The sequence below is a fragment of the Elgaria multicarinata genome, chromosome 12 (assembly GCF_023053635.1).
Source record: "Elgaria multicarinata webbii isolate HBS135686 ecotype San Diego chromosome 12, rElgMul1.1.pri, whole genome shotgun sequence".
Lineage (NCBI taxonomy): Eukaryota > Metazoa > Chordata > Lepidosauria > Squamata > Anguidae > Elgaria > Elgaria multicarinata.
The window spans coordinates 7,512,404-7,534,642 of record NC_086182.1 but is presented as its reverse complement, the minus strand read 5'-3'; the positions used below and the strand labels follow the sequence as shown (position 1 = coordinate 7,534,642).

The following is a 22,239-nucleotide window of genomic DNA, read 5'->3' as shown; positions in this document are numbered from 1 at the left end:
TTGTGAGCCCATCTGGGGATTTGGGACACTGTCATGAACCCCATCACAAAATGACTGCCACGGGAATCGTGGTTAGTCACAAAGACTAGTTACAGTAACTAGTCTTTGTGACCATATGACAGGAAAAACCTGGATTTGTCCGGATTTCTGGTAACAAATCCAGGAGGGGAAAGGGAAATCCGGATTTTCCCCATCTTTCCCAGCCAAAGGGCAGCTCTACTTTAATAGGAATTAACAAAAATGCTTGTAACATGATGGTAGCTCTTAGGTAGGGCTTTAGCCATACCAAATTTGAAAGAGATCCGTTCATCCATTGATTTTTTAGGGTTTTTTTAAAAAAAAAATTGAGGTTTTAAAATTATTATTTTTAAAGCTGTCATTTTTAAAGATAAAGAGATGAAACTTGGCACTGTGATAGCTTTTAGGTAGAGCTTTAGCCATACCAAATTTGAAACAGATCCGTTCATCCATTGATTTTTAGGATTTTTTTAAAATTTGAGGGTTTAAAATTATTATTTTTTAAAACGTTATTTTAAAAAATAAAGAGATGAAACTTGGCACCATGATTCCTCTTAACAAGGACTTTAGCTATGCCAAGTTTGAAACAGATCTGTTCATCCATTGAGTTTTAGGATTTTTTTAAAAGTCTGAGGTTTAAAATTATTATTTTTAAAAAATGACATTTTTTAAAGATAAAGAGCTGAAAGTTGGCACCATGATAGCTCTTAAGGAGAGATTTAGCCGTGTCAAGTTTGAATCAGATCCGTTCATCCATTGTTTTTTTAGGATTTTTTTTTAAAGTTCAAAGTTTTAAAATTATTGTTTTTAAAAACTGCTGGAGCCATATCCTTCAAACTCAGGTTGTCAAACCTCCTCTTTGGGGTCTTGCACATTGAGCAGTTTCAGCCCTTGGCATTAAGGGGATCTCCAGTCTTTAGGTAAGAAGTGCTGGGCAAGCAGGGCATCTTTCCTGTTGCAGATTTGGTGGGCAGTCAGGTACCTGGAGCTCAGCAGAGGCAAGGCATCCACAAATCAAAATGTGGGAAAGGAGAGGTCAGTCAAAGCAGCCCACAGGGCAAAACAGAAGGGCCAGAGGCCTTTTTCTCAAAGTTCCACATCATGGGCGATGAAGGGTCATCTTTAGAGAAAAACTCTCACAACCAACAGTGAGGTGCCAGTCGAGAGAGAGGCTCTCTTCTTTGTGGATGCCCTGTTGCTGTGAATGTTGGAACCTGGCATATCATTGCTTTGCTTCGCTACCACTTCTCTTTAACTTCACTTTGTACGATTGTGAGCTAGCATCTGTCTGCACTGCTGGGATGCAATGCAGAACATTTGAAGTGCATGTCAGACAAAAATAGATAGATTTGTGGCTTTAGCTGGCTGGCATATCTCTTAGAGGCAGAGTTAGACTGAAGACACAACTCAGAGATGGCTGTAGCTGAGCCCTGAGAGGCTGCTGTGCCACACAGAGCCTTTTTAAGAGTGTCTCAGAGTCCAGTTTTGGTGCAGGCAGAGGCAGCTGGCGGTGGAGTTTTTTTTAAAAAAAACAAGAGTCATTGGATGCAACCAAGCTATAAGCTGTTGCCCTACCCCCAGCCATAGGGTACAAGTGCACAGCCTGGCTGGACCATTGGGAGACTTTGGCAGAGAGAGGGGGTGGGGGATTATTTGAGGTTGGAGATGTTGGCTGGCTGGCATAAGGCAGAGAGAGAGGCTGAAGGCAACCCAGATGCACCTGTAGCTTGGCCCTGAGGCTGGCTTGACACACAGAGTGTTTTAAGAGTGCATCAGAGTTGAGCGGTTGTGCAGGAGGAGAGGAGGTGGAGGTGGCTGGTGGCAGAGGTTTTTAAAGCATTGGGTAAAAGGCAGGATGATGATAATAATAATAATAATAATAATAATAATAATAATAATAATAATGTGAAAGAGTCACCAGACATGACCAAGCAATAACCTGCAATAAGCAATATCCCAAGCCACAAGTGTGCAGCCTGGGTGGACCATTGGGAGACTTTGTGGGAGAGAGAAAGAGAGAGAGAGAGATTGTTTGAGGCTGGAGGCTTTGGTTTGTCTGCAATGACTTAGGCCACAGCTAGACTTAAGGTTTATCCTGGGATCATCCAGGGTTCGCCCCTGCCTGAGCACTGGATCCCCTGTGTGTCACCTAGATGAACAAGTTTGACCCCTGGACAATCCAGGAATAAACCTTAGGTCTAGCTATGGCCTTAGAGCGAGAGACAACAGAGGCTGCACAGACAACCCAGAGACATCTATTGTAACTTAGCCCCACAGTGCTGGCATGAAACACAGGGCATTAGGAAGAGGGTCTCAGAGTCACATGTTTGTGCAGGAAGCAGACAGGAGCTCAAAGTCTGGATGTGCGAAGTGGAGCCAACACACAAGCCTTGAGAAGCTAATGTATATAAGCAAGAAGTGTGAATGAGCAAAGTAGTGTTCACTGCCACAACACCCACCCTAATGTTAGAGTAGAGAAACTTGTGACAATTATACACAAGCTTTTAAAAAAAAAATTGAAATAAAAAAATAAAAAAAGCCAGCTATCCGGCCAGCCAGTAGCAAACCCTGTTAACAACAGCAGTGGCTTGCAATGAGTGAGGATACAGTCAGAAAAGATATTTGAGGGAAGGGGAGAATGTATCACACAGAGTATAGCAAAAGCTTCAAAGTACAGCAAAAGCTACAAACGAAGGAGTGAATGACGTTAAGTTCAGATACATTGAATCTTTCACTTGTTTTTTATTTCAGTGATTTTAACATTACGATGTTATGTAGAACAGATTTGTCTTAAATGTGTGCTGTAAAATCAGACATGTGACAAAGGCTATGAAAGGGTAGGCATGCCCCCTTGGTGCTGGACACATCTCCTTGGGGGCCAACCATGTTGTCCTCCTTTTTGGTTTCCAAAATATGGTCACCCTAGATATAGGGAGTCTGTGAACCACTAACTCTCTTCCCTGCCTAACTGAATTCTTAGCCCTTGGTCTGCTCTTCTGCCTTCTGTAGGGTGACTATATGAAAAGGAAGGACAGGGCTTCTGTAACAATTGTAGAGGAAAGGGAATTTCAGCAGGTGTCATTTGTATGCATGAAGCACCTGGTGGAATTCCCTTGTTATCAAACAGTTGAACCTGCAGGAGCCCTGCCCTCTTTTGTATCTGATCACTCTGGTATAGCTCCTGCAGCTTTAACTGTTAGGATAAAAAGGGAAATTCCCTTTTCTCTATTTTCCTTAGAGAACAGATTTTGAGCCAGATGATAGATAAAATTCTCTTCTAGCCATGCCATGAATAAATTGGCCACACTAGGGGCAAAAGGGCTTCCCATGGCAACGCCTCGAATCTGCAGGAAATTCTTTTCGTCAAACCTAAAATAGTTTTTTTTCTAATATGATATCAATAAGTTCTAATAGGACATAGGTAGGGGGAGAAAGATTATCCCGTTTATTGAGATACCATTCAACAGTATTGCGTGCCTCATCATGGGGGATACTAGTATAGAGGGAATTGACGTCCAACGTTGCCATAATGGCATCGGGCGGAATATATTTACCCTCTATTTTATTGATGAAATCAGAGGTATCCTTTAAATATGAAGGCATTTGAGCCATGAAGGGGCACAAGAAATGGTCAATGTATTGGGATAAGGGCTCTAAAATGGAATCACACGCCGAGATTATTGGGCGTCCTTGTGGTGGGAAACTTTATTTATGGATTGTAGAATCTTTGCCGTTTGTTCATCTATATATCCCAAAAGCATGGCTTCATTGCTCACAGTTCTGATAAAAAAAAGAGATATGCTGGGTAGGGTCTGATCTGCAGGGTTTGTAGCAAGAGGCGTCCTGTAGTTGTCTAAACACCTCTTTCAGATCATCCTGTTTGATCAGTAGGAAATCGCACCCCCTTTATCTGCTTCCTTGATGATTATAGTTGGATCATTAGCCAGGTTCTTTATAGTTTCCCAATCTTTATTTGATAAACTGTGCCATGTTGATGGGATGTGTAGTTCCAGTTGATGTAAATCTTTAAACACAAGATGTTCAAATACTTGTATATGCAGATTGTAGGAATTAGGATTAAACGTAGAGCGCGGGCAGAAGATAGAAGTGTCAGGTGCACTATCACCGAAAAATTCTCTCAATTTTATTTGACGCACCAAACAAAATGAATCAAGCCTTGTATGAAAAGCATTGTATCATGGTGTAGGGACAAAACTCATGCCCAGATTCAATATCCTTCTCTCTTCATTGGATAGTGTTCGGGAAGATAGGTTCACAATCAAATCTTGTTGTGACCTCTGTGAAGTGGACGATGGGTGGAAAAATGCTCCCTTCTGGGGTGTAAAGATCTGTCCCAGGAGGTTCTATTTGAACCTTCATTACCAGAGGTCCCAGTGGATTCTTCCGTTGTATCCATACTATCCAGGTCTGTAGGAACATATGATGCATCCTGCCAAGACACTTCCTTCGTAGGCTTCCTTTTAGGGTGTTCATCAGACATCTGTTGTTCAGAAGGACCCTTGATTTGGGGGCCCTCAGAGTGCTAGAGTAAGAAATGTGTGTGGGAATCAAGTGACTATGAAGATGTCCTACTTTCCTGCTGTAATCCCAAAATAGGATGAATTACACACAGAACGCTTGCATAAACTGATGTTTCTTCTTCCCAGCAGAATCCAGAGAGGATTTTAGACTGCCCCGGATCCCTCAGGAGAGAGGAATGTCCAACACTGTGGGAAGACCTCTGCCAAGGCTGATCTGTGGTCACTCCCCAAAACTCATCTAGCTCCTGTGAAGCAACTGCCAACTCCTCAGCCGAGAAAAGTGCCGACCAGACTGCCGAAGGTGGTGGAGGCCTCCTTGCCGAGGCCCCTGGATGAAAGCGAGACTACTTGGCCGAAGCCGATACAGCTCCTTTGGCGAATGCCAGTACAGAAGCCAGTGCCACCTCCAACAACGGTACAGAAGCCGGTGCCGCCTCGTGTGCAGACCCCAGATATCATCACCTTGTGGGTAAACCCACAATACATGTCTACTCCGAAGCTGGTGACACCCCCAATGCAGAGCCTAGGAACAACTTTGCCGAAGAAGCCACTCCTGGCATCTCTCCCAAAATTGATGGTGACCTGCGTCGAAAAGGCTGCTCCGCCAAAACTAGGAGAGAAACCTTGGAGAAGGTCAGTGGCAACTGATGGACCCAAGCCAGGGCCATCCAACTGGGCCAGGCCAATGCGGCTTCATCATCCAAAGCCACCGCACAGGTCAGTGACGAGACTACAACGTTTGTAAGGATTCGCCAGGATTCCTATTGATAAATCAGGGTTAGGGGGAAGGGGTTGTTGCAAACCATTTTGCCCATTTTGCTCATACCATTACATTTGCTTTCAAAAACGGGTTTTTAATGGTTTGTACATGGTTTTTTTCAGTGTTGGAAGAAAGGGGATCGCCCTGATCATAGGGATGCAGGGGGTGCTTTCAATTGACACCCACGGGATTGCGGTCTTGTTCCTAATTATTTTGAGTAGTTGCCTCAATTGAAAGGCATCATGCTACAGCCTAAGATTTGGGACACCCAACCCCCCTAGGTTAGTTGGCCGGAAGAGAGTCGCTTGATTGACACGGATGCGCTTGCCCCCTCCACTGAATGTGGCTAGAGCTTGTTGCCAACATTTGAACTTATTTCCAGGAATCTCTACTGGCAAGGTATGAAACAGAGAAGACGGTTTAGGCAACAAAGTCATTTTCAGGGTTGTATTCCTCCTTAGTCAAGATAATTTAAGTTTCTTCCACAGAATCACTTGAAAACCCTTTTGTTTGAATGGAAGACTAACATGTTATGCCTTCATTTTTCCAGAGTGCCATAGGATTTATTGCATCCAGCTTGGGTCCATCAGTCAGCCCTGGCTTTGCCAGAGACATCTCCACGGCCTTTTCCACACAGGCCGCCATCGATGTCGGGAGAGATGTCAGGCGTGGCTTCGGCGGCGAAGTTGTCACTAGGCTCTGCAGATGGGGAAGCACCGGCTTCGGGGTAGACGTGTGGGGTGGCTCTGGCCACCTGGTGATATCTGGGCTCTGCACAGGAGGCGGCACCAGCTTCTGTACAGGCATTGGTACTGGCATTTGCCAAGGGCCCTGTACTGGCTTCGGCCAAGGGGTCTTTCTTTCAATCACGGGCCTTGGAAGGAGGCCTCCACCACTTTCGTTAGGCTGGTTGGCACTTGTTTCGGCTGAGGAGTTGGCATGGCAGCTAGATGTATTTGGGGAGTGTGCATAGTTTTGGACGTGGCCTAGGCAGAGGTCTTGTTTCATCCACTATGCACACTCCACTGTCCTGAGGGATCTGGGACATTCTCCAATCCTCTCTGGGTTCTGCTGGGAAGAAGACACATAAGTTTATGTCAACATTGTATTCCCAACATAGTTTTTATATGTTTATGTTTTTATGTTTTTTGTTCGTTACATTGAAATCTGTTGATGTAACACTTCTATAAATGCTAATAAATCAATACATATTATTGAGATGGTTGTCTCTGCTGCATCTTCTGTTCGGTAGTACCCCTCCCCCTGCAAGAAAGGTGATAGCCCACTTGCTGCCGCAGGTGAATGTGTTGGAAATCCCCTAATACGGGGCCAAACCACTGGGCCTCCCTGTCTTAGTATTGCCTGTGTTCCTTTGAAGCGGTTAACACTCCTGCTGAGAGGAAATTTCCAATTTATTTAAGAACTTGACTATCACGGCTGCCAATACACATGGAGCTTTCTGAACTTGGCTAAAACTTTTTAAAAATCACTAAAATTCAGCGGATGGACCTATATGGATCTATGCAGTTGTATAGAAAAGGGAATGTCAGCAGGTGTCATTTGTATGCAGGCAGCACCTGGTAAAATTCCCTCTTCATCACAACAGTTAAAGCTCAGGAGCCCTGCCCTCTTGACCAGATACAAAAGAGGGCAGGGCTCCTGCAGCTTTAACTGCTGTGATGATGGAATTTCACCAGGTGCTGCCTGCATACAAATGACACCTGCTGACATTCCCTTTTCTATACAACTGTTAAAGATACGGGAGCCCTGTCCTCCTTTCCATATGGTCACCCTAACCTTGACAGGTGCCAAGAAAGGTGTCCAGGGACACATTGGTGCCCGTGGGCATCATGTTGCCAACCCCTGGTGTAGACCATACTTCCTCTGCCTGCCCTGCAGATGTGTTGGGTTACAATTGGTGTGGTTCAGTTTAAGGCAGCTTTGTATTTTCCTATAGCCACAGAGGCTGGAGTGCAGACAGACAGACAATAGTTTTTTACGTGAGTTGAAAGGTGTTTGCTTCCTGTGGGACGAGTACTCATACACATTTCTTTTGTCCCAGTTTTGCTCCTGGGAAAACAGGTTTGGGAAAACATCAAACATCCTTTTGAGCAGAGTCAAAACCACACACACACACACACACACACACACACACACACACACACACACACACACACTCACTACTGGCAGTGACAGTTATTTTCACTACCCTTCAAATCTCTTGCATGAAAAACCATCTGTCTCTAGCCGGGATTAGAATCACTGTTTGCTTTAAAGTAGTCCAGGGTTTTGTTTAACTTTGAAGGAAACCAGGCTCTTCAGACTTTAGAAAGCAGCTTCAAGGACTTTAAATCAACTTTTGCCACTTTGTTCCAGCAGTTTAATATCTCTGTGTAAAAGGGATGACCTTCATGCTCTGAAAAGCATATCTGCAGGAATGCATCCTCCCACGTAAGCCTGCCTGTTCTTTACGATCTACTTCGTCCTGGGTTTTGTTCTTTGCAATGCCTTCCCCTGGGGATCTGCATATGGGCCTTCTTTGCCGGCATATAGGAGTATTTTAAACATCAATTTCTTCCAGTCTGTATTTGGTTAATTGGAGTGTGCTTTGCTTTAACTGAGGTTTTACCAGCTCCTGCTGCTATCTTATTTCTCACTATGTGACCTAACACAGGTTGAAACAGCCCTTCCCTTAGGGTGACCATACAGAAAGGAGGACAGGGCTCCTGTATCTTTAACATTGGTATATATAAAAAAATGAATTTCAGCAGGTGTCATTTGTATGCATGCAGCACCTGCTGAAATTCCCTTTTCTCTACAACTGTTAAAGATACAGGAGCCCTGTCTTCCTTTTCATATGGTCACCCAATCTTCCTTTGATCCTGAGAAGGATTCAAGCAGTTGGCACATTGTGCTCGCCCATCAGAGTAAACCCTGCTGGCACCCTAGGCACAATCCCTGCCATGGTGCAACCCTATAGAGAGCTCCGGCTATTGGGCGGTATAGAAATGTAATAAATAAATAATAATAAATATAGCTTCTAAAGGAGGGTTCTGATCATTCTATTTCCCTGAGGGGAGGCAGGCATATAACTCTGCTCCTTGGACTCCTCCTCCCTGGCTTCAAACTGTGTGGACTGCAAATAAATATTAAAAAGCTATGTGCTGGTTAGAGAAGACTGTCACCTAGCAACTGAAGATGGAACTGTGGGCTTCAAACACATAGAATCATAGAATCATAGAATAGCAGAGTTGGAAGGGGCCTACAAGGCCATCGAGTCCAACCCCCTGCTCAATGCAGGAATCCACCCTAAAGCATCCCTGACAGATGGTTGTCCAGCTGCCTCTTGAATGCCTCTAGTGTGGGAGAGCCCACAACCTCCCTAGGTAGCTGATTCCACTGTTGCACTGCTCTAACAGTCAGGAAGTTTATGGACATTAATTAATTTTAAGAACTATATAAGCCCAAGGTGCACACCCTTAGGGTCTCTTAGTATGCAGACCAAATGTCAAGTGTCTAAATTTCACAGTCTTGACATGTCATCTTTTATTATTAGACATTTTGATGATTTATGCATTGAATATTGTTTTCACGTTTTGATTAAAATACAAAGTAGAATATTTTGTAAGTTGCTTTGTGTGGAGAGAGGGGATTAACCCTGAGAAGCAGGCTGCAAATCTATGAAATGAACAGATGCACAACATGTTATAATGCAGGCACCAGGGCCTTCTCCATGGTGGCGCTTTGGAAGGTGTTTCCCAGGGAGTCTCAACAAGCCCCCTCAATTCTCTGCATTCAGGCAGAGAAGGAAACTATTCCTGTGATTTATAAGCGGACGTTAATCTGCATTGTTGCCTTCTGTTCTGAATCATTATCGCTGTGTAGTAGTGCTTGTCTTAAACGTTTGTACATCTCCTTAAATGCTTGGAGCAGACAGGTGAGGGATGAACGAATAAATAAAACGACGTCCAGACCCTTCCCAGTGCCTGGTGTGCTTAGTCCACTTTCAGTATCCCCCCCCCCCCGGCACCAGTCGCCTAATGGTTGCCAGCTATGTGCTGGAGCCTTAATCCTGTTTCCAGACGGTTCCCAGCCAACAACAAGGATGTTCAGAAGAGATAAGCTATCTAAGTGCAACCACACAGCCAGTGCTGTGCGAGAAATAGAGCCGTGTTTACATGGCTAAAAATCTAGTTTGGCAACAACCGCATCTCGAAGACGCATAGGGTTGGGAGAGACCAAAATGCCATCAACTCCAACTCCTCCACACCAGTTCCAAGGCAGGCCCAGTCCAAGACATTTTGCTGCCTGAAGCAAGGACAAGACGGCACTCCCTCCCTTTTTCAGGTACAATAGCTGGCTGGACTGGCAGATGAACCTGACTTCCACACTAATGAAGAGACAACGTTCTCCACTGACCGTGAAGGCAGCAGGCTAACTTAGGGGGCGCAGAGCAGGCCGCTTGGAACACAGCTCTCTCCGAGAACGCCTTGCTGCTGACTCTCTCCTGGAACGCCTTGCTGTTTGCTGGCCTTGCTACGCACCCAGATCAGCTCTCATACACTGCACACGTGGTACACGCACAAAGCAGATACAAAAGAAAAGATGCACCACACCAAGGCCCTTTCCACACCTAAGGATTATCCCAGGAAAATGGAAGGATCGTCCTTGCCTGCTCCCGGGATCCCCTGTGTGTCATTTGCTTGCACAGGGATGATCCCGGGATAATCCCAGGATAAATGGTTGGTGCAGACATGCCCCAAGACTCCTGCAAAGCAGATTGTTTAAGCAAGCAAACCGAGGTCCAAGCTATAAGTACAGTGGCCGTGTGCATCCTCCTTTACAGAAGGCAGTTCCCTATTTGAAGGGCCATCAGAGATCAGTAGCTAGTTGAAGGTGTGCTCCTTTTGAAGGACTACCCAGTCCAAATCTATTATTATTATTATTATATTATATCTATTATATTATATCTATTATTATATCTATTAAATCTGGTTTAACAATAAATACCCATAATATTAAGACAGGGCAGAGGCTTTAAAGTTGCCCAGCCACAATGAGCACCTGGACAGCAGGCTGAGCAAGCACAGAGGTCATCATTTCCCCCAGTTTGGGGAGGTGTACTGCATTTCTACTTACATTCTTTGGAAATGTACGTTTTTACATATAAATCACCCACACATGTTTCATGCAAATCTGGGTCATCTTTTTGGTGAAGCATTTTGGAGGGGATATGGCATGAGCTGAGCCATTGCTCCTCATGGCCAGGTTCTAGGGTCGCCAGCCAACCAGGAAAAGACAAGACAAAGCGATATGCAAGTGGACAGCAGTGTGTGTGTGTGTGTGTGTGTGTGTGTTGGGGAGGGCTTTCAGGCCAGTTGCCTGAAAAGCAAGGGGCAAGACTTTTGTTTTGTTTTGTTTGTAAGCTCTATACCAGCCTTTCCCAACCTGGGCCTAATCTGCACCAAGCAGGATATTGCACTATAAAAGCGGTATATGGGATGTGTCAATGGGCCCCAACAGTTGTCAGTGCACTTCAATAGCTCAAAGCCGAAAAGACGGCTAGCGGCTGACGGTGCTGGTGGTGCATGACGAATCCGATGTTCTAAAGATCAACACACCATAGGAACCTGGAATGTAAGATCTATGAGCCAGGGCAAATTGGATGTGGTTATTGGTGAGATGTCAAGATTAAATATAGATATATTGGGTGTCAGTGAACTGAAATGGACCGGAATGGGCCACTTCACATCAGATCACCAACAGATCTACTACTGTGGACAAGAGGATCACAGAAGAAATGGAGTAGCCTTCATAATTAATAATAAAGTGGCTAAAGCAGTGCTTGGATACAATCCAAAAAATGATAGAATGATCTCAATTCGAATTCAGGGTAAGCCATTTAACATCAGTGATCCAAATATATGCCCCAACCACAGATGCTGAAGAAGCAGAAGTAGATCAGTTCTATGAGGATCTGCAGCACCTACTGGATAATACACCAAAAAGAGATGTTATTTTCATTACAGGAGACTGGAACGCTAAGGTGAGCAGTCAAATGACATCTGGAATTACAGGTAAGCATGGTCTAGGAGAACAAAATGAAGCGGGACATAAGCTGATAGAATTCTGCCAGGACAACTCACTGTGCATAACAAACACTCTCTTCCAACAACCGAAAAGACGGCTTTATACATGGACTTCACCAGATGGCCAACACCGAAATCAGATTGACTACATCCTTTGCAGCCAAAGGTGGCGGACATCTATACAGACAGTAAAAACAAGACCTGGAGCTGACTGTAGTTCAGATCATGAACTTCTTATTGCACAATTTAGAATCAAACTAAAGAGAATAGGGAAGACCCACAGATCAGTTAGATATGAGCTCACTAATATTCCTAATGAATATGCAGTGGAAGTGAAGAATAGATTTAAGGGACTAGATTTAGTAGATAGGGTCCCGGAAGAACTATGGACAGAAGTTCGCAACATTGTCCAAGAGGTAGCAACAAAAACCGTCCCAAAGAAAAAGAAAACCAAGAAGGCAAGATGGCTGTCTGCTGAGACACTGGAAGTAGCCCAAGAAAGAAGGAAAGCAAAAGGCAACAGTGATAGGGGGAGATATGCCCAATTAAATGCAAAATTCCAGAGGTTAGCCAGAGGAGATAAGGAATTATTTTTAAACAAGCAATGTGCGGAAGTGGAAGAAGACAATAGAATAGGAAGGACAAGAGACCTCTTCCAGAAAATTAGAAACATCGGAGGTAAATTCCAGGCAAAAATGGGTATGATCAAAAACAAAGATGGCAAGGACCTAACAGAAACAGAAGAGATCAAGAAAAGGTGGCAAGAATATACGGAAGATCTGTATAGGAAGGATAATAATATCGGGGATAGCTCAGACGGTGTGGTCAGTGAGTTAGAGCCAGGCATCCTGAAGAGTGAGGTTGAATGGGCCTTAAGAAGCATTGCTAAAAACAAGGCAGCAGGAGATGACGGTATCCCAGCTGAACTGTTTAAAATATTGCAAGATGATGCTGTCAAGGTGATGCATGCCATATGCCAGCAAATTTGGAAAACACAAGAATAGCCATCAGACTGAAAAAAATCAATTTATATCCCCATACCAAAAAAGGGAAACACTAAAGAATGTTCAAACTATCGGACAGTGGCACTTATTTCACATGCCAGCAAGGTAATGCTCAAGATCCTGCAAGGTAGACTCCAGCAATTCATGGAGCGAGAATTGCCAGATGTACAAGCTGGGTTTAGAAAAGGCAGAGGAACTAGAGACCAAATTGCCAATATCCGCTGGATAATGGAGAAAGCCAGGGAGTTCCAGAAAAACATCTATTTCTGTTTTATTGACTATTCTAAAGCCTTTGACTGTGTGGATCATAACAAACTGTGGCAAGTTCTTGGTGGTATGGGGATACCAAGTCATCTTGTCTGCCTCCTGAGGAATCTGTATAACGACCAAGTAGCAACGGTAAGAACAGACCACGGAACAACGGACTGGTTTAAGATTGGGAAAGGAGTACGGCAGGGTTGTATACTCTCACCTTATCTATTCAACTTGTATGCAGAACACATCATGCGACGTGCTGGGCTTGACGAATCCAAGGCTGGAGTTAAAACCGCAGGAAGAAACATTAACAATCTCAGATATGCAGATGACATCACTTTGATGGCTGAAAGCGAGGAGGAGCTGAGGAGCCTTATGACAAAGGTGAAAGAAGAAAGTGCAAAAGCTGGGTTGCAGTTAAACCTCAAAAAAACCAAGATTATGGCAACCAGCTTGATTGATAACTGGCAAATAGAGGGAGAAAACGTGGAGGCAGTGACAGACTTTGTATTTCTGGGCGCAAAGATTACTGCAGACGCTGACTGCAGACAGGAAATCAGAAGGCGTTTACTTCTTGGGAGGAGAGCAATGACAAATCTCGATAAAATAGTTAAGAGCAGAGACACCACACTGACAACAAGGTCTGCATAGTTAAAGCAATGGTATTCCCTGTAGTAACCTATGGCTGCGAGAGCTGGACCATAAGGAAAGCTGAGCGAAGGAAGATAGATGCTTTGTGGTGTTGGAGGAAAATTCTGAGAGTGCCTTGGACTGCAAGAAGATCAAACCAGTCCATCCTCCAGGAAATAAAGCCAGACTGCTCACTTGAGGGAATGGTATTAAAGGCAAAACTGAAGTACTTTGGCCACATAATGAGAAGACAGGATACCCTGGAGAAGAGGCTGATGCTAGGGAAAGTGGAAGGCAAAAGGAAGAGGGGCCGACCAAGGGCAAGATGGATGGATGATATTCTGGAGGTGACAGACTTGACCTTGGGGGAGCTGGGGGTGGCAACGGCCGACAGAAAGCTCTGGCGTGGGCTGGTCCATGAAGTCACGAAGAGTCGGAAGCGACTGAACGAATAAACAACAAACAACAATAAAGCAGTAGTGTGGCTCCTGCGTTTTATATACCGTTTTCATACCCCTTTCATAGTGCAATATCCTGCTTGGTGTAGATTAGGCCCTGGTCTCCTCCATGTGTGTTGGATCAGGTGTGGATGGTCACACATTTCTCTTCCTGCCGCCCTTTTTTCTCTTTCTCTTCCTTCTGATGTAACAAGCTGTCAGGAAAGGGAACGGCCATACTCCGAATCTAAATTGATTGCATGCAGGAGGCATTTGAAATTAGGCTGAGGGCAGCGCATACAGGACCTGAAGACCACAGGTTGTCCACTTTTGCTGTACAAGCACGCACACACACACACACACACCCAAGAAAACAGTGGGATAAACACCAAAACGCAAGGTCAGTGTGATGTCACACATTTATATGTTATGAATCTGTGTGTATGTCTGCATTAATGTTATGACTCTGCCTTTGCTGGTAAGCAGATCTAGAGAGTGAGTGATACGAGCGACAGGAGGTATGTTGCATTTACATATGTGATATGGTTGGCTGAGCGGCGGGGGTGAGCAAAATGGCATGTGATATATAAACAGGGAGTCGTGCCTGTGCAGTTTTAGATAGGGAAGAGATAGATAGGGTTTGTGAGGTGATAGAGAGTGCCCAGGATCTGTGCTTATAGGATTAGAGTGAAAATTGAGTTGTGTATGCGTGAGAGGATATGCAGAAGGTTTTAAAATGACTTATTACCAGTGTAATAAGTGTGGTGTAGTGGCTAAGACGTTGGACTGGGAGTCAGGAGATCCGGGTTCTAGTCCCCACTTGGCCATGGAAACCCACTGGGTGACAATAAGTTGTTGTTGTTGTGAGGATAACATGGAGAGGAGGAGGATTATGTATGCCGCCTTGGGTTCCTTGGAGGAAAAAAGGCAGGATATAAATGTAATAAATAATAATAATAAGAAAAATTATTGTAACTCAATTATTTATGCGCAGGAGGAGAGTAAAGTGGTAATTTTCTGTTTTAATGCCTGAATTCTGTAAACAATCAATATTTCTCTGCTTTTCAAAATCCCATGCCTATGGCTCAGGCTACCAAGGGGTAAAAGTAATGAGGGCATAATATATGACAGAATAGAAAAAGCCAGTGACCCCCTCACATCTTGAAAAGTAAAAGTGTTGGCGCTGCATGATAGTGGCAGCATGATAGTGTCTGTGGTGGCAAGTGTGACCTGCTGTGGGAAAGGACGTATAGAAAAGGAATCCGCTCTGGTAAATAGGCAGGAATAGCACTGTCGCCTTCAACAACGCTTGGCTTTTTAAACGTGGCTGCTGCTGAGGGTTTTCTTCGTCAGGATTTCCTTCCCATGGTCAAAATATAATCTGGTTTTAGAAAGGAGGGCGGAAATGCCTTCATGAACCACAAAAGTGAGCTGGTGCAGGGCCGGGCAAAACTGGTCATAGGCCCGGGCCAGATAGGAAATGTAGGCCCCATTTCAAACTGCTCATTACATATTTTTTAATCAGTTCTAAATACATATGAACTAGAACAATTTATTAAAAAAAAGTAATGGCAAGCACTTTTATTCAAGATGTATATAAGACATCACTTCTTCACATTCAGAAATGCTTTACATGAATTTGGGCAAATTCATTGACAACAACAACAGAAAAATCAAGCCACTTGATTTTTGTTAATGTTAATGTTCAAAACTGCTAATCCATTCAGTACTGCTCACTCACAGGAGAGCTACTTTGTAACAAATCTTTACCAAAGGGTCCCCCTTTGCCTCTACCAGGGGGGCTCGGAGTAGGCCCCCCACAAAATCGTAGGCCCGTGCCAACTGGCCCCACTGGGCCCCTCTCTGCCCAGCCCTGAGCTGGTGCATGTAGGGCTCTTCGATGCTCTTGCCTCCAAGGTGCCACTTGGCTGGCTTTCCATGGACATTGGAAGCTCTTTGGAAAGGTCATAAATAGCCTGGAGGAAGAAGTTCTCTTTAGAAAGAACTGGATCCAGGCCTGAAGTTAAGCAGGGGAACAAACATGGCGCCAGAGAATGTTGGCTCACTTGGCTTTATTGTTAAATGGAAAAAAGTCACTGAATAACCGTATTTCTTCGACTGTAAGACGCCATTGATTGTAAGACGCACACTAATTCCAGTACCACCAACAGGAAAAAAAAAACCTTAAGACACACCCGCGATTCTAAGACGCACCCCGTTTTTAAAGATGTTTATATGGGGGGAAAAGTGCATCTCAGAATTGAAGAAATACGGTATTATAGATAAAGAACCTAATTACCAGTACATCCCAAAATGCAATATATGTATATCTTACTCTGGTTGAGAAGGAGAGAATGCAAGAAACGAATTCAAAATCCAGCACGTTGGTATGGTTTAGTGAGTTATTCCCATGAAAGGTGCAATGTACACAAAGCGTGTTCAGAGGAGGGCAACCAGGATGATCAGGGGTCTGGAAGCAAAGCCCTATGAAGAGAGACTGAAAGAACTGGGCATGTTTAGCCTGGAGAAGAGAAGATTGAGGGAAGACAGGATAGCACTCTTCAAATACGTACTTAAAAGGTTGTCACACAGAGGAGGGCTAGGATCTCTTCTCGATCCTCCCAGAGTGCAGGATACGGAATAACGGGCTCAAATTAAAGGAAGCCAGATCCAGCTGGAAATCAGGAAAAACTTCCTGACTGTTAGAGGAGTACGACAATGGAATCAGTTACCTAGGGAGGTTGTGGGCTCTCCCACACTAGAGGCATTCAAGAGGCAGATGGACAACCATCTGTCAGGGATGCTTTAGGGTGGATTCCTGAACTGAGCAGGGGGTTGGACTCGATGGCCTTGTAGGCCCCTTCCATCTCTGCTATTCTATGATTCTATGATTCTAAGTTAGATCCCCAAGTCCAGCGAGAATTAATCCATTACGAAAGAGCAAAGCATCTCATAACCCAAGGGCCTATCTAGGCCAGCATATTCTGTTCACAAAATGGCCAACCAGCTGCCCATGAAAAACCCACAAGCAGGACATGAGTGCAATAGCACCCTCCCACCTATGTTCCCCAGCAACTGGCATACAGGCATACAGCATCCTCTTACCCACGTTCCCAAGCATACTGCCTCTGATACTGGAGGTAGCATATAGCCATCAGGACTAGTCAGCATTGATAGCCTTCTCCTCCATGAATTTGTCTAACCCCCTTTTAAAGCCATTCAGATTGGTGGCCATCACCACGTCTTGTGGTAGCAAATTCCATAGTTTAATTATGTGCTGTGTAAAGAAGTCCTTCCTTTTATTGGTCCTGAATCTCCCACCAATCAGCTTTTTGGGGATGACCCCACTGGGTTCTAGTATCTTTGTAAACTGCCCAGAGAGTTTTGGCTATGGGGCGGTATAAAAACGTAATAAATACTATGAGAGAGGAGGAAAATGTCTCCTTATCCATTTTCTCCACACCATGCATAATTTTGCATACTTCTGTCATGTCTTTCCTTACTCACCATTTTTCCAAGCTAATCCCAGCTATTTTAACCTTCCCTCATAGGGGATTTACTCCAGCCCCTTGATCATTTTAGTTGCACTTTTTCCAACTCTACAATACATATTTTTAGGGTTGGTGACCAGAACTGTACACACTATCCCAAGTGTGGTCACACCGTAGATTTGTATAAGGGCAGTAAGATATTAGCAGTATTATTCTCAGTTCCTTTTCTTACTTAGGGAGGTGGTGGGCTCTCCCACACTAGAGGCCTTCAAGAGGCAGCTGGACAACCATCTGTCAGGGATGCTTTAGGGTGGATTCCTGCATTGAACAGGGGGTTGGACTCGATGGCCTTGTAGGCCCCTTCCAACTCTACTATTCTATGATTCTATAATGCCTAATATGGAATTTGCCTTCTTTACAGCAGCTGCACACTGGACTGAAATTTTCATCGAGCTGTCCACCACAATCCCCAGATCTCTTTCTTGTTCGGTCACCACTAGTTTAGATCCCATCAGCTTATACTTGAAGTTGGTTTTTTTTGCCTCAATGTGCATCACCACATTTGGTGTTTCGATACCCATTCTCCCAGTTTGGAGAGATCCTTTGGGAGTTCCTTGCAATCCCTTTTTGTTTAAACCACCCCAAATAATTTGGTATCATCGGCAAACCTGACCACTTCACTGCTCACTCCTAATTCCAGAACATTTACGAACAAATTGAAAAGCATTGAATAAGTTGAAAAGCATTGCCCCCCAAATAAATCCCTGTAGGGCCCCACTAGCTACATCCTCCATTGGGAGAATTTATCATTTATTCCTACACTCTATTTTCTGTGCTTTAACGGGTTACTGACCCATTAGAAGACCTCCAGCAGCAAACCCAGCACTGAAAGGATTGTAGCTAAAACAGGGGAATTAAGAAACAAGTGAGAAGTATCAGCCTACTCAGGGAACTCCAGGATTTGAAGAAATACAACACACACACATACACACTTGGAAAAGTGAGCAACCCACCCACCCCAAACAAACTGGAAATAGCACAAGAAGATTGAAAATGCCTAGCACCCACAGAATGTTGGGAGGGAGGTCATAGAAAATTGTTTGGAGCAGGATTAGAATGGCATATCCCGGAAAAGGACACAGCTGGCTGGAACACCGACCAGCAGCACTCCACGCTACATTTTTTTTAAAAAAATTTTTTGCAGGTTTCACTTGCAACCCGGATTAATAACAGGCCAAGAATCACAACTCTGTGTTCTTATTTTTAGGATTTCCTGCATCTTTGACAGTTACATTTGCTGGAATATGTGTTTGCTTTAAAAATAGCACACTCCCTTTCCATTTTTTAAGGGGGAGGGGGAACCTGGCATTAGCAGCATTCACAGAAGCATTCTCAAGGTGCAGCAGAATCTGCAGAAACTCTTCATCCCCCGTGTGCGTCCTCCAACAAGTAACTCATTCCCTCCCAACCTCTATCTGCTGTGCTCAAAGACACAATTCTGAGGACCTGCCCAATCTCACGTCGTACAAAGGAGAGAACCTCCGCTGCCCCCATTTCTCTCTCCCCTCACCCCACTTTATATCCCACCATTCTTCCAACAAATGTTTTGGCACTGGTTAGGCCTCATCTTGAGTACTGTGTCCAGTTCTGGGCACCACCCTGTAAGAAGGATGCAGACAGGCTGGGGTTCAGAGGAGGGCAATGAGGGTGATCAGGGGTCTAGAAACAAAGCCGTATGAGGAGAGACAGAAAGAACAGGGCATGTTTAGCCTGGAGAAGAGAAGAATGAGGGTAGACATGATGGCACTCTTCAAGGACTAGAAAAGTTGTCACACAGAGGAGGGCCAGGATCTCTTCTTGAGCATCCCAGAGTGCAGGACATGGAATAATGGGCTCAAGTTACAGGAAGCCAGATTCCAGCTGGACATCAGGAAAAACTTCCTGACTGTTAGAGCAGTACGACAATGGAACCAGTTACACTAAAGGCATTCAAAAAACAGCTGGACAGCCATCTGTCAGGGATGCTTTAAGGTGGATTCCTGCATTGAGCAGGGGGTTGGACTCGATGGCCTTATAGGCCCCTTCCAACTCTACTATTCTATGATTCCTCCTTAAATTTTGTCTCTTACAACAACCCTATGAGGTTGATTAGGTTGGGAGACAAGTGTGACTGGCCCAAAGTCACCTTGTGAGCTTCCTGACCAGGTGAGGATTTGAACTCTCCAGTCCCCATCCAATATTCTAACCACAAAGGCCGGATCTACACTACTGCTTTAAAGCGCTTTATAACAGTTTTATAGCGCTTTAAAGCAGTTAAAGCGCTTCATAACTGTTATAAAGCGCTTTAAAGCAGTAGTGTAGATCCGGCCCAAGTGGCTCTCCCGGGTGCTTACAGTACAAAAGATTGTTGAAGCTTCCTGCCTCTTCTATCTGTTCTTGCTTGCTTGCGTTCTTCTCTGCACAAGACTCCTCCCTAGTCCTGCACTAGTGCTAATCCAGTTTTTCTGAATGGGGAAGAGGGAAAAGGAAGAAAAGACAGAGGCGGTATAGACTACTGGACACAGCAGCTCAGAGCTAAATGCCTCTCTTTGTGCGTGTGCTTCCCCCCACCCCCACTCAGCCACCCCGCTCTTGGACAACTGCTGGTTATTACAGAATGCAATTAAAGCTGAAATCTTACACCCACTTCCTTGGCACAGTGAGCTCCATGGGGGGCCTGCTTAGCTGTAAAAGGACTTGTGGGGAGGATCAGCATAAAAACCCTCCTACACAGGCAGTCAATGCACAGAGGAGAGAGAACATGGGCTACCTTTCTGCCCTCTGTCCTCCTCTAGCTAGCTCCAGTGCTTAGCCCCATTTCACATATACGGAGTTCAGCATAAGGCTTGCCACTCTGGAAATGTTTCTTGTTGAAGGATGAGATACAAATAGATGATGATGATGATAATTAGATAGATGAAGATGATGATGATAATAATAATAAGATCCGCTAGAGGTCCCTAAGAGGTCATAGCAGCTGCACCTGTTTCACCCTGGAAATGTTTCTCATTGAAGGGTGAGTTACAAATAGATGGAAATAATAATAATAATAATAATAATAATAATAATAATAATAATAATAATAATAATAATATCTGCTAGAGCTTCCTTGGAGGGTTTAGCCGCTGCACCTGTTACCAGCGCCAGAAGTTCAACGCTGGGGTAGACAAAGCAACAGTGAAGGAGAGTGTGCCCCTGAGCATGTGCAGAGCGCATCCCCTGGCACAAAAGCACCCAGCTCCCACGCATCCCCAGAGCTGGGAACCAGGGCTTGAGAAGGGGTGTCTTCCAACCAGGCTGCCGGAGTGCTGCCTGGCTCCACTGCTCAGAAACCCATCTTTCTCCGACACCGCCGCCACCGCGCAGAGTGAGACGCGGTCTGGAGCATTACCTGCTGCCTCCGACGGCGCTGGGGGAGTGGGGGATCAGTCCCGGTCGAGTTCTGCCACCAGCTGCTGATGCTGCGAGCGGTGCTCCGTGCCCGACGCCTCCTGACTGCCGGTCGGCTGTGTGATGATGGTCCTCCTCAGCCCCGCCGGCTCCCTCGGCTTAAGAAACGTGCCGCGCGGGGCGGGACGGAGTAGCGAGCGGGGCGGGGCGCGGACCGGACGGCGGGCCTTGGCGCGTGGGCGGAGGACGGTCGGTCATCGTGGGGAAGAAGGCGGGTGGGATGGGGTCGCTTCTCCGGGAGGAGGAGGAGGAGGAGGAGGAGGAGGAGGAGGAGGGAACCAAGCCAGCTGTGCTCAGTGGAGGCTGATGGCTCCGGTTTCGGTGGGGCTGTGGATCCACTCCGGATTTCAGTCAGAACCAGCCAGAACTCCCAAGGAGCTGTCCAAGGTGCCGAAACCTCCTTTAGAGTCCTGGCTGAAACACGGAGTGGATTCACAGCCCCATCGAAATCGGAGCCACCAGCCTCCAGCTATTTTTTCCGTCACCCCGCGTGTCACCGGCTGGCCCGCGCTTCCTAGGGAATGAGCACAGCACCTTTCCTCCCCGCTCCAATCACGTAGCCCGTCTACGAGGCTACGTGAGGAAGCGGCCTCTTGAGACCAAGAATTTCTGCGGAAGGGCATTTCGTTTAATTTGGGGTAGCGGGATAAACAAGGACTAAGGGGGTTTAATCGTATGCATGTTCAGACGGGGAGAGGGGGGGGAGTTCTACAACTCCCAGCATTCCCAAGCCAGCATGCTGGGAGTGGCAGGGGTTTTTAAAGTGTCTAAAAATGCAGAGGATTGGGGACAATGTAAAAGACAGAACGGAACAGCCCAGAACGACCCACATGCCAAAAATAGTGGTATGTGTTAGAAGCACTTAGTAATATTTTAGGACAAAAATCCTTGCAATATTATATTACTATTAACCACATCACTCCCAGAACACCTCTGGAACAGTCCGGAACAGCCACTTCCGAATGAGTGAAATCAACCCAACTCACCAGTCATACGTAACTCCATGGCAGGGTTGCAATAAGCCACAAAACATTCACAGAAACCACGTTCCAATATCCGTTCCGGGCTATAGTCCACAATGTGCAAAACAGGCCGGAACGGCAGCTTCCAAGTGAGCTAAATCAACCAAACTCACCAGTCACACATCAGACAGATATAATAAGCACCAAAACTTCCACGAAAAACATGTTCTGACTACAAGGCACTTGTACGTTTGCCATTTTTCACAGCTACCAAGAGGGCTTCTACCAGGATCAATGTGACTAATCCTTTTGAAATTGGTCCTTCATTATGATCCTCAAAGATATGTAATAACATTAGCTTCATCTCCGTTAGTATATTTTGGCTTTCTCTTTTGTTCTTTTGAGATGTATCACTCAGAAGACCTCATTAATTCTTATTTAATTTATGGGAGGAAATGGGAAGTAACTTATAATTTAAGATGCAAGATATACTTCCACTTGTTATAAGAAGAGTAATCCATCCTTTTCTTGTTAATTCCCTTTTGGACCTGATGGGCTTCAAA

General features: G+C 45.1%; 1 protein-coding gene across 1 annotated transcript in view; it reads right to left on the bottom strand.

Annotated features, from left to right (window-relative positions):
- Positions 1 to 20,780, bottom strand: part of PLAT (plasminogen activator, tissue type) — a 51,000-nt gene extending 30,220 nt beyond the window's left edge. The window contains exon 1 of the mRNA XM_063138869.1: positions 20,656 to 20,780. The gene's annotated coding sequence lies outside the window, so the exon portion shown is untranslated. The remainder of the gene's footprint in view (positions 1 to 20,655) is intronic.
- Between the last annotated feature and the right edge of the window lie 1,459 nt (positions 20,781 to 22,239).